The sequence below is a fragment of the Polistes canadensis genome, unplaced genomic scaffold, assembly GCF_001313835.1.
Source record: "Polistes canadensis isolate GaletaPanama2010 unplaced genomic scaffold, ASM131383v1 scaffold_16, whole genome shotgun sequence".
Taxonomy (NCBI): Eukaryota; Metazoa; Arthropoda; class Insecta; order Hymenoptera; family Vespidae; genus Polistes; species Polistes canadensis.
Window position 1 is genome coordinate 67,540 of NW_014569563.1, and position 15,706 is coordinate 83,245.

General features: G+C 30.3%; 1 protein-coding gene across 2 annotated transcripts in view; it reads right to left on the minus strand.

Annotated features, from left to right (window-relative positions):
• The window catches only part of LOC106793659 (box A-binding factor-like), a 51,399-nt gene extending 41,448 nt beyond the window's left edge, over nt 1–9,951 (minus strand). For both annotated transcript variants that reach the window (XM_014760800.1, XM_014760798.1), the window contains exon 1: nt 9,551–9,951. The gene's annotated coding sequence lies outside the window, so the exon portion shown is untranslated. The remainder of the gene's footprint in view (nt 1–9,550) is intronic.
• Between the last annotated feature and the right edge of the window lie 5,755 nt (nt 9,952–15,706).

Genomic DNA, 15,706 nt, shown 5'->3' on the forward strand with positions numbered 1-15,706 from the left:
GCGATTTGTATAAATTAACGATATCGCTACTTATCAACTATTCATTTGTTGTTACGTACATGTATTTGTATATACGATTATTATTGTTAATAATCGTACTAAATGATCATAATTGCGATAATTACAATGTCAATGAACTATCGGTTTCATGATAACACGATATCGATTAAATCGATTACGATTTGGATTAGATGAAAATTCTTGAGGAATTTAATTGGTATGTATGTACATATATATATGTGACTATCTAATCGTTAATTTTTGTTGTTGTCAGTGAGTGAGAGGAAAAAAGACAAAACGAGGAACCGAGGAAAAGAAAGTGAATAGAAAAAAAAAAGAAACTATACCTGATTGAAAGAAAAGAAAAGGAGAAGGAGAGAGAAAGAGATAGAGATAGAGAGAGATAGAGAGAGAGAGAGTGAGTCTGGTGCAAGGTGGAGGTGGTAACAATACTGAAGTTTATCTCCACGTCCTTGGCTAATCTCTCTACCCGCAAGAGATTACTCTATCGCGAAGATTTGTGCTACGTAGAATTTACGTAATTTTTATTACAACTCACCATCGTCCATGTCAGTTGTCTGTGATGATGAAAGGTCCATATTGTCCATATTACAATCACATATACAATTAAAAACACTTAATACTTTAGGTTTTAATTATCATTTTAATTCTTCTTCTATCCTTCTTCCCCCTGTATAATCATGGTCTTCCAACACTAAACACTTTGTTTTATATTTTCATTTCTTATTTAAAAAATAACATGAAATAATTGTCATTGATGATGTATATGATTGGTTGGCCAAACATATGATTACGATCGTATTATATTATTCGTCATAATTTTGGTATGTTTATTGATCGAAAGATTGAAAGAAAATTTGAAAAGAAGATAAATAAAAAAGCATTGATATTCATTCGAACGCGTTTAAGAGACGGTTCTGACAGTTATTAAGACCGCCGTAGCTTGAAACTCCTCGAATTCCGCCCACGCACATACATTATACTTTTATGTGTGTGCGTGTATATGTGTGTATGTTCCTCTTTCTCTGTCTCTCAAAGTATATGGGGACAGAACGTTAGTAGGGAACAGTAAACACGATGCGATGCGTTTTACGTTAGATCGCACTGCGAAACGCTATCGCGGACCGACCACTGCGCGATACCTTATCTGAACTAGTTGTGTGCTTACAGTGACTCTCAACTTAAATATATCTACGTATATTTATGTTTATATAGATATACAAACATACTTTTATTGTCTATGCCAAAGTTACGTATAATTTGCAAAAGGATTAAGGGGTGGTGTATCCTTTGATCTTTCAAAAATTTTACATCTCAAATCTAATCGTATTTTAAACTTTACGAATGCAACGAATTTGAAAAGAAAAAAAACAAAAGAGAAAAAAAAAACAAAAATAATTATCTCTATATATATAGGTAAATAAAAAGATATATTTTTAAATTGAAAAGAGAAGAATAAAAAAAGCAATGCATTTATAAAAAAAAAGACCCTTTCTTTCTTCATTTGAATTTTAACGCAACGCTCGCGTGAAATGAATTTCAATCGTAATCGAATATACGATCCGTATGTAAACACGGTTTAAGAATCGGTATGGGAGCCGCGTCGTATGTCAGAACTCGAAGATTCTTATCTACATGATAAGACGCAGCATTCATGAGTTTCATTAGGCTTAGCCGTCGAATCCTTCCTTGAAAAATGACGCTTTTTCACATACACACTTACGCACACACATATATATACATGCATATGTATATATATATATATATATTAACGGACATGTACATCATATACATATATACATTAAAAAATCGTTTTCTAAGCATAAAATTAAATACATAGAATAAAGTAATTAAGACAAAATGAAACTAAAAGGTAATTGATTTTTAATGACTGATAGATTACTGCAATGATCAGATTTGATTTTAACGATTTGAACCTGCAATGTTGTTATGGTATCAATTAACTCAGAACGATGATCGTAATACATTCTTTAACACTTCGTACGTGCACTTTAATTTTGAATTTTTCTAATGATCGTAAAGTTAAATTTAAATAAATTTAAAATAAGCAACATACGTTGAAATAATATCGAATGAATCTTTCGTTAAAAAAAAAACTACCACGAAAGATATTCATTAGTGCGACACTTAAATCATTGCATTTTGTCATAATGAAAAAGAAATAAGATAACGAAATCGATTCGTTTATCGTAAGATGAAAGGACGAACTTATTAACCGAACTCTTCATGATGTGTACGAAAGGAAAGTCAAAGGCTTACTGACTTCCGTTATTCGAGGTGTACCATAATATAGAATTTTAACTCTGATAATGTAAACACGTTATAAAGGAAAACAAACAAAACTTCCCGCTTAACGTCTAACAATAAGAGACATTATTTTAAACGTCTTCGCGCGTTTATATCTTTTCAATCTATTTATAAATAATTAATATTAGAAAAAAAAAAAAAAAGATAAATTATAATAAATAAATAAATCAATCTGACAATACTATTACTCTCGATACACAATGAAAAATGATAATTTGAGATGTTCTAATAAAAAAAAGTCAAATAAGAGACAAACGCATTAAGATAAACGTGTATTATGTTCTTAACTTACACGTGACAATTCGATCTCCGAAATTATATACACACGTATATTATAATGGTACACCCTATATATCCCGAGATAAGTCATATCGGTGTGTACCGGTCGATAGAAAGGCACATACCATTTCGCTTAACAGGCTACCAAGCAAGATAGAACAAGACGGTGCATGTGCCAGATATCATGCCGACGGTATTGGTGCGCATTATCACTCGGTATTTCGTGAAATCAGTTGCCGCGAGAGCTGCCTCCAGCTCAGTACACCAACGGACCGCTCCATGAACTACCTTTCTCCTTCTAATAATTACTTTCTCTCTATCCTTTTCTGTTTTGGCATTTACCCCTAAGTCGTACAAAAGAAAAAGAAAAAAAAACAGAGAGAGAGAGAGAGAGAGAGAGAAAGAGAGAGAGAGAAACAACGAGACTATTCGTTACAATCCTCTCGAAATTGTTTACGGTCAAACGGAGTGAGTAATAAATGAATTCGCGCGCGTGTGTAACAGAAAAGAATTTTTGTTTTAAAATAAAGCCTGTGTTTATTTACAATTATTTCTCAAGTGTTCTTTCTATAATTGTCCTGTGAACAATAGTACAAATTGTGCGTCACGTTTTATTTCCTAATGTTAATCGCGTTTTTCATTTCGATTTAATTATTTTTTTTGACCAAAATTTTGTGTACATCTGCAATTATTATACTAAATATTATATATACTCACATGTGTATATATGTTTATTGTATATGTGTATAGATATTTATGTCTGTAATTATGTACTTATACTTATGATGGAATCCTTAAAAGTCAAGTTGGACGATGTTACGAATTGTTTACGAATTGTTCGAACGTTACGCGAACGAATATGTGAGTCGTTAAATACGCTCGTTCGATAGCCTTGAACGAAAAAGCATCGCGTATTTCGTGACGTCGTTGGTGCGCGTTTTTTCTTTTTTAACTGTTTGACAATTCGTATCGGTGCAGTGTAGGAGTAAATAAAAGGAAACAACGGGGGAGAAAAACTTATACTTGCACAAAGTAAAAAATTAATCGAAAAGATTCAAATTGCAATGATTAATTAATATTTTACGATACTTTCATATTGTCCCCTTTTGTCTGATTTTCATTATTAATAAATAATATTGAATATTTTTGCTAAAGGACACCCGGTATACAGGAAGTAAGCACACTCAACTATGAACGCAACAGCAACACTGCACCAATGGAATATGTCTCAACGTGTTGTTTATGTTTCTGTTTCTTTTTTCCTTTTTTTTTTTTATGCACCGACCGAGAGAGAACCGTTTCAGAAAACTCGAAAACAATCGCGACCACCGGTGCACTAACTCGAAATGACGTAATGTTATACACTAACAGCACATGTTCGAAAGAAACGCCGTCGTCCATGCTAGCAAACGAGCACGAACAAGTGTCCCAGATCTTACAAAATAATTGTACAAAATTATAAGTGGTTCGATAATAAACAGAAGTCGAACAATCGTTCTAGAAAAATTGTTCTTTTATTAGATATATATCAAGGAACCGTGCTTCAAAAATTTTTAAACTATAGATTATGACAATTAAAATAATTTACTTTTTTTTCTGTAAAAGCTATAGTTAACCCTTTGCACTTATTAATTTCTTTTTTTACCGAGCAACAACTCCTTAATTAATTTTAAAAATATATCATAAAAGGAGGTTTCAATAAAATGTTCTTTCGCAACAGTGCAGAGTGTATGACAAATATTAGATTGAATTTAGCTCGACATCAGAATTGGTGTAAGAAATGTGATGTCGAGTCTTTGAAGTCGCACACTTACATTTTATTTTATTTCGTTTCGGGATAAGTATGAATTATAAGCCTCGATAGAGAGAATTTATATTATACTTATTTGTTATGAAACAAAAAAAAACCGAAAAAAGAAGAAATATTGCGGAGTGATAGATAGTAAATCATTAAAAATCGAATAATTAGAAAACATTTCAATCATTAAGAAAAAAAGCATGGTGTTTAGATTTGCGAGTCTATAAAGTGTAACCCAAATAAATTTTTCGACCGTGGTTAAGGCATAATTTCTTTCTAGTTACGTAAAACGATAGCTACTTATAAGCGTATATTTAAAAATAATACATACTTTAAATTTTCATGTTAACGTTATTTTTTCCTTGTATTTGAATTCAAAAATGTTATATTTAAAAAAAAAAAAAAAAAAAAAAAAAAAAAATAGCACGCTTTTTCTTGAAAAAAAATATGTTCGCGGTAGGGACACATAATTATCAACCTTTCTTCTTTGGTATTACAGGGTCCAAACATATAACTCACGATTTCGAAATAAAGAAAACGGTAATTTCTTGGAAAGAAAAAAAGAAAAAAAAAGAACAAAAAAAAAACAACGATGATGACGCAAACGACGAATTCGTGACGTGAAACATTTTATCAAATACCGAATACCAAGAATTCAAACTGAATATAAGGTATGAATAGAAAATTTAAAAAAAAATAAAAATTCAAGTAACCAGAGAGCTCGATATATAGAATAATTATTTTCTATAACCGATAGTATTGCGATAAATGATGTTATCGATATTCTTAAGATTCTTGGATTTATGTAGAGGAACGTCTATGATTATGTGTCCTTGAATGCGAGCATGAAGATCATTGAAGATTTAACATGTTTGTATTTGTGAATTGATCAGAAGAAATAATTTTCATTCAGAAGCGTGTTTTTAGACTTAGCAAACTTTATAGAGTTTATTCTACGATAAGGAGGGGAGGAGAAGATGGGTGAGGAATATTATTATATGATCTTATAAAATCGAAAAATGATCTATCTTGGATCAGATTTTAAACGGAAGGCGGAGCGTACACGGTAGGAAGAGCTTGATTCTTCCTAACGAACCATTCGCCTTTCACCGTGTTGCCGCCATTTTCAAGAATCTCATGCTCTATCACATATCGTCTATGTTCAGTCAAAATTCATTAACATTTATGTTAAATTAAATTATTGCTTATCAAATAAATATGTAATGGGAAAAATACAAATTTTGGAAAAGTATGCTTTATGTGTTAATACTTTCACATAATATTATTAATACTTTTTTTTTTATGAAGTAATATATAATAAATTCTAAAAAGTAATTTTTTCTCCTGAAAAAAAAAGATGAAAATGTGATTAATGACTTTTGGCTAAACATAGACGGTATACTATACAAGTCGTTTAATTCGCTTACAAAATATTATTGAAATAAAAATGAATTGTTTACTTCTTGATTTATTAATTCGATTAACATAAGTTCTGACGTACGTTGAACCGACAAAAGCAAAATAGTTAATGTAGAAAAATGAATAAAATAGATTACAAAAAAAAAAAAGTAATAATTCAAAATATTCATAACGCGATTGGACTTGGATCAAGTGGTGACATATTTAATTAGATATTTACGTATCTCTGGAAAGTTGCAAATAAACGTCACTAATGCTGTATCATGTATTCTATCTTTAAACGTCGATCTTACAAAATAATCGAAATAATAAAAACATTCATAGAGAAAAAGTGGAGAAGAGGGAAAAAAAAGAGAGTGGGAGAGAGAAAGAGATAGAAAAGGAAGAGATAAAAGGAACGAGTAGCTATACATCATCTCGCAAGTAGAAGATAAATCTATCTTTTAGAAAAATAAATATATTATGTAATATGTATCGCGCGAATGATAAATAAAACTCGAGTATATAGATTTCGCTAAGAAACATAATCAAGATAAAATGTATGTAATTAAAAAGTAAAAGCATAACAAAAGAGTTAAAAAAAGAAATAAGAAAAAAATAATAGGAAAAAGAAGAAGATAGGTTATAACATATTAAAAGATTATATTGCAATTTTATCATTCATGTTATCGTACATTCTACATTCGACAAAAATTCTAATCGCAAAGAGACGCATGTTCTTGACTCGTCTTGTCTTTGACTAAATTTTTACAATATAATACATGTAAAGAAGACATCGGTAATAAGCTGAGAAAAGAAAAATCTTCGAAAAGAATATCTTTAATAAACGTATCAGACATATTGTCGATAATAGGATATAGTCAATGAATATGATTCATGATACGTCTAACTAGAGTCAAATATGTCGGTATATGTATTATTAGATTATATCACTTTTGCGGTTAATCTAACTATACAGGGAAAATACCGCGAAAAAGATAGATAAAGGCTAACGACACTCAATGATATCTTTGGAAGCTGTATGGTGATATAAAGAAACTGTAATAATAACAACGTCATCTGCATAAGGCTAATTACGAGATCGATAATTGCGAGATAAATAGTACACACATAAATTATGAACGTTATATTTCTTTGGTCTCTCCCTCTCTCTCGAATAAAGTTTCTATTTTCATCGAAAAAAAAAAAAAGAAAAAAAAAATGAGAAATATTTTCATCTAAATATTAATGCATTGAATTTTTCAATGATGAATGTCGACGAGCGGACAATATTTAAATTATTTCTCGCGGATGTGGTTTACGTTCGAGGAAATAACGGTTCCCATGTTTAAAAAAAGGAAAATATTCTTCAGGATTTGCAATATTTATACAATGCAAGAGAAAAATATGCGATAACGTAAACGGAGCGAAAAATAATCGATGACTATAATATCGAGAATGATCACGTCGATATTTCTCAAACATTCATTTTTCCATAGAAATTCAAAGGAATTCTTTTACATTCTTTTCTTCGTTTTCAAAATCCTCGTATAAAAATTGAGGTATAATTCTAAATAATGACGAAATAATACAAATTTTGAAAGTACTAACGAATTTGTTTAAATAAATTAAAATAGAGAGAGAGAGAGAGAGAGAGAGATGTAGAAAGATAGAAAGATGCCGATGATTTTAACGTACATACGTTTATTTACGTGAACTTTGACTCTTCTGCTCTTGCCTGACCTGGATTCTTTGTGTGTGTGTGCGTACGCCTGTGTATGTGGGTGTGAGTGTCGGTATGTGTAAATATAGAACATTCATCGAATCTAGAACTTCTGTCTCGACGACATGAAAAAATTAAAAAAAAATAATAATTCGTTAAAAGCGAAAAATATTCTTTACTATTCCAACGCAATTAGAAAACGACGCTTACGTTATTAGAATTGCTTAATCGACTGGAGAAAGTTTGCTGTGCGAGGATATTTAGGTATAAAGTTTACCTGAAAACGATCATTACGGCGGTAATTAGAGAAATGATTTCTGGGGTGTTTTCATCATAATGTAAAAGTCAAATTTGTATTAACGTCTCGTTTCTTATCGCTTGACGAAAATCGTATATTTAAAAAAATAAAAGAAATTTCTCTCGGACGACCCGACATCGTGCACTCTCACCTCTTATTTACGTAAGAATTATTATAAGATACGATATTCATAAGAGAACATTTTCTGACCGTGAGTAAGATAAAGACTCTTCGAAAGTTACCTAAATTCGTAAAATTCGGCCAATAACAAGAACGTTAATTTTGTTCAAATTTTCTAACATAATTCTAACTGAAAATTTAAACTGAATAAACGAAATAGACAAATATCAAAGAAAATTTCCAACGATTTCTAATGTAAGTTAAATTTGGATATTTTCGAAAAAAAAAACTTTCGAAAGAAAATTCGGATCAAATCACGAACTCGTAAATTAGACGATTGAGGAATTTGACAAATGTTTCGAAACTTACTACGTACTATTCGATCTCAATTTATTTTTCTAAAATAATTATCTTATAAATAGAATATAAAAAGATAATAAAATTTTCCCTCTCATTGTCAGTTATAATGATCGTCTCAAAAGTCTAATCTAACGACAAGTACTAAACGACAAATAAAATAATAAAAAATAATAAGTAAAAATGAAAAAGCCGAAAAATATATTGGAAAAATTCAACAAGGAAAAGAGACCAGCCGCATTTTTAACGTCAATCGTGACGAGCGATTGAGTGACTCAAGGGACATGTGACGCAGCGAACAAGTGTTTAAATAGAAATAATGACGACCCTGGACGATCGTTCAAACCGATAAAATTCAAACATATTCGAAACTACGACTACGACAAGGTAGGCCAATAGACGAGCGAAATTTATTAGGTAAAAACTCGACCATTTTATATATATATATATTTTTTTCCTCTGCACAAAGAATATAACTGACAATAATTTTCAACCACGAATGTAGAACGTTCTTGCAAACGTACAAAAATGTACGAAGATATGTTTCATAACTAGTTTCACATAAAACGAACTTGCTAAGGGTCATCTCCACATAGATTGTTTATTCGTTAGCAACAGTGATGCAAGATAAGAAGATGAGTGAGATCGAGTTTTTTTTTGATGTCACGTGAATTATTGATAAGAGAAACAAGATAGGTCGTGTTTTTGTCAAAGAGTTTAAACTCTCGTAGTCCTCTTTGCGATTTATAGCGATTGATCGTATATTAAATCGTAAAGAAAAATATGCTAACAAGTCCGTGTGATAGATCTATCTTTCTAGAAAGATGATAATATTGATACTTGGACGATTGAAATAAAACAAACAATAGAATACGAAGAACGAGAAATGACAAAATGAAAATTCATAAACGGCAGTCGATCGCTTACGCACGTCAATCGCTGTACCAGCGGCTTATAACATAACGGCAACGATGACTGTTTTATCGCACGCAGGGGCTACGTTATCACTCTGATACCCAACGTATATACATTCCCCGTAAGCAGCCCCCGGTCTCCAGTAACTCGCGGACCACCGGCCCAGTTCACGCAATACGCTTTCGGTAACACGATGTCATCGACGTCGATAACCGCGGGATTGATTCTTTGACATGGGAATAACAAGGGCACAAAACAAAAAGTAAATAAAACGATTACGTGAAAATATAAACAAACGATGAAAATTACTTACCAAAATAAATCACGATTATCGATACTTGGTTACTTCTGGTTCTCCAAAATCGTCACTTCTTCTACTTCATCTGCCTCTTCTTCAAAAAAGTGTCAAAATCAACGAAATACACAATTCAAAAGTAGAATATTAAATCACTAGAAAAATTCTATCAACCAGTGTACTCGTCAATGAATTATACTTCCTTAGCTCTCTGTTTTTTTTTTTTTTTTTTTTTTGATAGAAAAATCTTTCTTTATTTAAGAATCTCTCGGTTATTTATTTCGAATGAAGACTCTCGAAATGTTTCAAATAAAAAACAGAAATGTAATAAGTGAGAAAAGCACGAGTGAGTACCAATCGACCAGTATCGTTGAAAATAAAAGTTCTTTACTCGGTCGTTCCAATATGAGACTCTCTCGTTGGCTCTATGATCGAAAGCGGAGCTCGTGTATATTATGTACTTACATAGAGTCCGAGCTGTGGTGAACGTGGCGCGAGCACTACAGAGAAAAAGAAAGGGAAGAAGAGAGAGAGAAAGAGCGAGAGAGAGAGAGAATAGAAAGAATAACGAAGAAAGAGAATTGAAGAAAAAGGAAGTATTGGTTAACTAATGGATAGAAAGAGAGACAGAAGGAGAGGGAGCAAATGAGAGAGAGAAGAGGGGGTGAACTCCTCGAAGCAAATACTTAGGTCAAACTGAAGTCAGGGAGGGGAGAGGAATTAATGCCCACCACGTCCTGCTTGGTAAGGTAGTGGGTATGGCGCAAATCGAGCTGGGAGAAACGCGTTCGTTCTTCTGACTTCTGCGCGCGCATAATTCCTCTTATCAGAAGTTTAAAAAGAGACAGTATGAGAGTTCGGAGGGAAGGAGTATGGCTAACTTAAGACACCCTCTTCCTCTTCAACATTCGAACGTTGGACGTAACATATATGTATTAGAAATAATCGTAGCTAAGCAACGTGTTAATACTTGGATGATTCTTCCATGTTTTATTTCAAGATCTTCTAATTTTTATTTCTTTTTTTTTTCTTTTCATGAAACCAACGAAAGGAAAGAAAGAAGAAGTTGAAGAAATCGTGTCACCATTATCGTCTTCTTCTTGAATTGTATTTATTTTTGTATCCATTTTTTCTTTCTCTTTCTATTTTGGTTAGCTTGTCTGTAATAAAATGAACGTACATTAGAAAATATTCATTCTTTACTACATTCCTTTAATTTTAAACAAAATATTTTCTAAAAACTTTAAATTTTATCAAATTTAGAAAATGTCCATGGGTTGTAGAATGACTCATAAAAGGTTTTTCAACAATATACTTTCAAAATATAACAAAGATTTTTAAACTGTGGACCTTGGATTTCCATTAATCTTTTTAGCTTGAACTATTACAAACATTTTAACTTTCGAACTTTACAAGTTAGAAATACAATACACACAATGTATGAGTCACTTATTATTTTTCTAATTCAACAGTGAGGAAAGTTCATCTGGAAAAAGAAAAGCATTACTTACCCTTAGAAATTTAAAATGACTCATTTGATTAAATCTATTTTAAATTATCTCCGACTTATTTTCCCAAAACGAATGACAATCCTAAAAAAAACTTGGACATTTTCAAATATAAGTAAATACAAAATTGTAATGTGTAAAGGAAAAATCCAAAACTTGTTGCTACCCTCGAAAGTATAAACGATCGATACTCTCTATTATATTAGGTTTAAAAATTAATTCGGTGCATTTTTAAAACAAATATGTGCCTTGCCATTTTGCTTACTAATAGTTTTCATTTTAACTAGTTGTCAAATGTTTAGAAGTATTTAATATCAAGGCACCGAATTCATTTCTACATCTAATATAGATGTAATGAATAAAAAATGTTGTCCGTCATATAAAATATTGACATTCATATTTTGTTGAGTATCAATAAACGAAGTTGCCTACTGACTAAACAAATTCGCTGCACTAAATATTGAAATTTATGATGTGTACATTACAGCAGCGAGAATCGTCATTTTCTTATCGAACTGTCTAACATAACATGCATTCTGATTGTTGCAGATGTATTCTGTAACATGACCCTGCAGAGTCGTACTTTCGAGCACGTTGCGTATTTACGTGCACTTATACATACATAATACATAGAAAGATTTTAATATGTGTACAGTTACGACATCGATTTCTAGCATTGTGAGCGTTCAAATCACCCCATACTACCGTAATCTCGAATATACGGATATTATACCAATTAATTTTTAAGCGGGAAAATCACAAGTTGTTCTAATTGAATTCTAAATGTCCAGTGACATACTCTTTATTTATAACGAAAATAGTTATTTATTCATTTCCATTTCCCTTAAAATTATATTCCATAAAATATAGGCTGTCCCAAAAGTCGCTTTACCGAAAAAACAAAAAGAATTAAATATTGATTTATTAATTAAATTTTTAAAATTACAATATTTTGGTTTTACCAAAATATGAATTCCTAATTGCAGTGCTGTTAAATAAAATATGACCCCACGATTAAATATTTGCCAAACATAAATTTCTAATGTTTCAATTCGATAAAGCGACTTTTAGGATAGCCTATATTTTATTTCATTCATAAAATATTCGAAATCATGTCTCTTTTTCGTAAAGGTAATATTTTTTATTCAAATAATATTTTAATCGTGATATTTATAATGCACAAATTCTGCAATTTGTGATACCAAGATGATACCAAGGAGGAACCAGGAAGATACCAAGATGGCCGACAACAACGTATATTTAAAATTCAATGAACACCCAGTAGAAAAAATTATAGGTAAAGGCGTATGCACATAAAGGAGTAAAACATTAAATGTGGTAGTAACATCAACTAGAAACGATAATAATACTTGAACCTTGTCGAAGAAACGTCGTTATAGAAGTCTAAGAAGGAACGAAGAACTTAGCTTTGTATTATTCGACGTTGAGTGGCTGTTCGCGCACAGTGTATTCTTCCATGCTCATTTTTATAGCCTGTAAACGATTTCCATACTAATCGTTCATTGTTTCTCTTCCGGCTTTTCTACCTAACGTAACGTAACGTTTTATACTTGTTTCATTTATTCCTATCAAGAACGATCTCGTTTACCTTCTCGTCTCTCAACTCGATCGCGAATATGAAACTCATTTCGAATATTGGCAATTATAAGTTTACGACAAGCATATAGATATGCGATACATATTACAAATGGTTCATACGAATGTATAATAATTCCAAAACTGTCTACTGATGGCGCCTTCAACCAAACGAATTACTATTCACCGTAGATACGGTAGACGGTATCCTTAACAGCAAAAAAAAATAAATAAGTGCTCTTAATTGTTCATTAAATTCTCAATCAAAATACATAATAGCTCACTCTATTATATAATTATTTAATTAGCTATTAATAATTGAAAATACAACAAATTTTTTTCTATTTCTAAGCAAAGCAACGAAGTTTACAACAGTAAAAAGAAAATGAATAAGTGCTCTTAATTACTCACTATTTGCTCAACTTTATTTTATCAAATATTTTTTATTTATCGTTAATTAATTGAAAATAATTATTACACTTTGAATAATTATGAAATAGAAGTGTCATGAGTAGGAGATATGTTATACGCATGCGCAACCACAAACTCAAGGCTCAAGCGCACTTTGAAAAAAATGAAAGTAAAGTTTGTATACCTGCAGGAGATATATCGGTAAGAATATTGAAGTACATAGAAGCTCACAAGTCCCTTTTTTTTTAGTTACAAGCAGGACCACCAGTGGACAATAGAAGATACTTAAAGCTATGACTGTAAAATACTATCAAAGATTAGAATATCCTATTATAAGGGACGTTTATAAAATCACATGAAATAGATAAAAATACTAAAATCAGAACGTTATAATCTTCATTTCTATTTATTATAAATAATATTCTCGTTAAACACATGTGCAACGTTAGGAAAGTCATATAAACAATATTTAAAGAGAAGACAAAGGCTCATTTCAACGGTAGATTTCGAAGAGGACAGTACGTAGATCATATATTCCGAGTTTTTTAATAACAATAGACAGTTTTATCGATTAATTAACAATTATTTTATTACTCTAATAAACTTTCTTTATATTTCAGATTGTTTAAACATATATGTACTAATATAAACATCACATATACTTCTTAACATACTTCAAATATTAAATATTTTCGATGTGATATTTTTTTCGATTAAAATTTCCCCCTTTGAAGTCATCACTGCACAGGAAAGTAACAAAAAATGTATATTAGTTTAAACAATTTCATAAAAATTAAAGGAATACTAAAATGAGAACGTTATAATCTTAAATTTTATTGATTTGGTGGATTATTCACTTTATACACATGCGCAACGTTCGAAAAGTCATATAAACAACTTTTAATAAAAGTAATTTTCTAGAGGACAATGACTCAGTCTAACAGGAGACTTCGAAGAGGACGGTGCTCCTAACATATATTCCGAGTTTTTTAACAACAATAGGCACTTCTATCTATTAATTAACAATTATTTAAATATTCTAATGCACTCTCTTTATATTTCAGATTGTTTTAACACATATGTACTGTTTTAAGCATTACATACTTAGTAACATACTTTAAATAGAAAATAATTTTAATATATTTTTTTATTTTATGATTTTAGAGAGATGAATTTTTTAAACTTGATTTTGTTATTAGTCTTATATATAAACATTAAATTTTTCGTTAACTGACATTTTTTTTTTATTCAGTTCTCCGTTAGACTTTGCCATGTAAACGTTGATGCGTGATAGCGGAGAGTTGGTGAGATTCTTATGGTGGGTTTCACTTAGAGAAAAGATGATACTTTAATTTAATATAAGGTTCATTGAAATTCGCTCATTCTAACAATAAAATGAATCTGGTTGGATAAAATAGGGAACTTGTGTGCTTCTATGTACTTCTGTATTCTTTGTCAATTTATGTTTTTTCTCCCTCCCTCTGTAGATAACTTATCGATTAAGCGAGAATACTTCATAAAATACTTTAGTCGGTATTGCAGAACATAATTTATACACGCGAATAGAAATTATGAATAAAATTAATACAAATGTACGGGTAAAAAATTATGACAAATGACTAATTCAAACAATTATAAAAATAGATTTAATAATTATTAGATTTAAATAATTATATTATAAAATAAATCATATATATATATATATATATATATATATAGACACACATATTTGTTATGTAAACTATTTCTTATATTAGTTTGTAAACTAAGAAAAACATATTGTAATTATTACATGACAAAACAGAGTACAAGTCAAGAGATATAAATTGTGTTAGGCTTTTCAGTGCAAATATCTCATAGCGCAGCATCGAATATCAAAGAAAGCGTAAAGTAATAGAATATCATCTCTTTTTATCACTAAGGAACATACCCATATACATAAGTGTGCTTCAGCAATCTACTACATATATCATATGTGTAAATGAGTTATCGTACCTATAATTTCATTCATAACCACCACTAATTAATAATTATATATATTACTTATTTATTACATGATGTATTTATCTGTGATCATTAATATGCATTCAATTTTCAATTACCTTAATAATAAAATTGTAGGAGACAAGAAAACATAAATTAGGTAAAACGAAGAGAATTAACTGCTTTTATTTAACAATAATTCAAAAGTTCACTCTCTTATGTAAACTTCATCAACAATATACACACAATCTTTTTATTAAGTTCTATTTATTTAACTCTGCAAAATCCTGGGGCAAATAAATCTTCGTAAAAAATAACGCAATCACAAAAGATACTAATATTATATATTATAGCAATATTATTATATTTCATGTTTATATTTTATTTACCTTTTCAGTCAGCCTTTAAATAATTTCTCATTCGCGATGACAATCAGTTATGATTTAGATAATAGACAAAAAATTATAAAAGTTAAAAAGACAAAAATGTATCCTTACGCACATATGAAAAACAACAATTTCGTTAACATCGTATGTAGTAAGGAATGCAAAAAAATACATAGTCCCATATTGCAACTGCATTTATGCAAGATTCATATTCATGTGTAGTTTATATTTAATACATTGACATTATATATGTAATAAAAATAAGTCATATATATATATATATCATATAT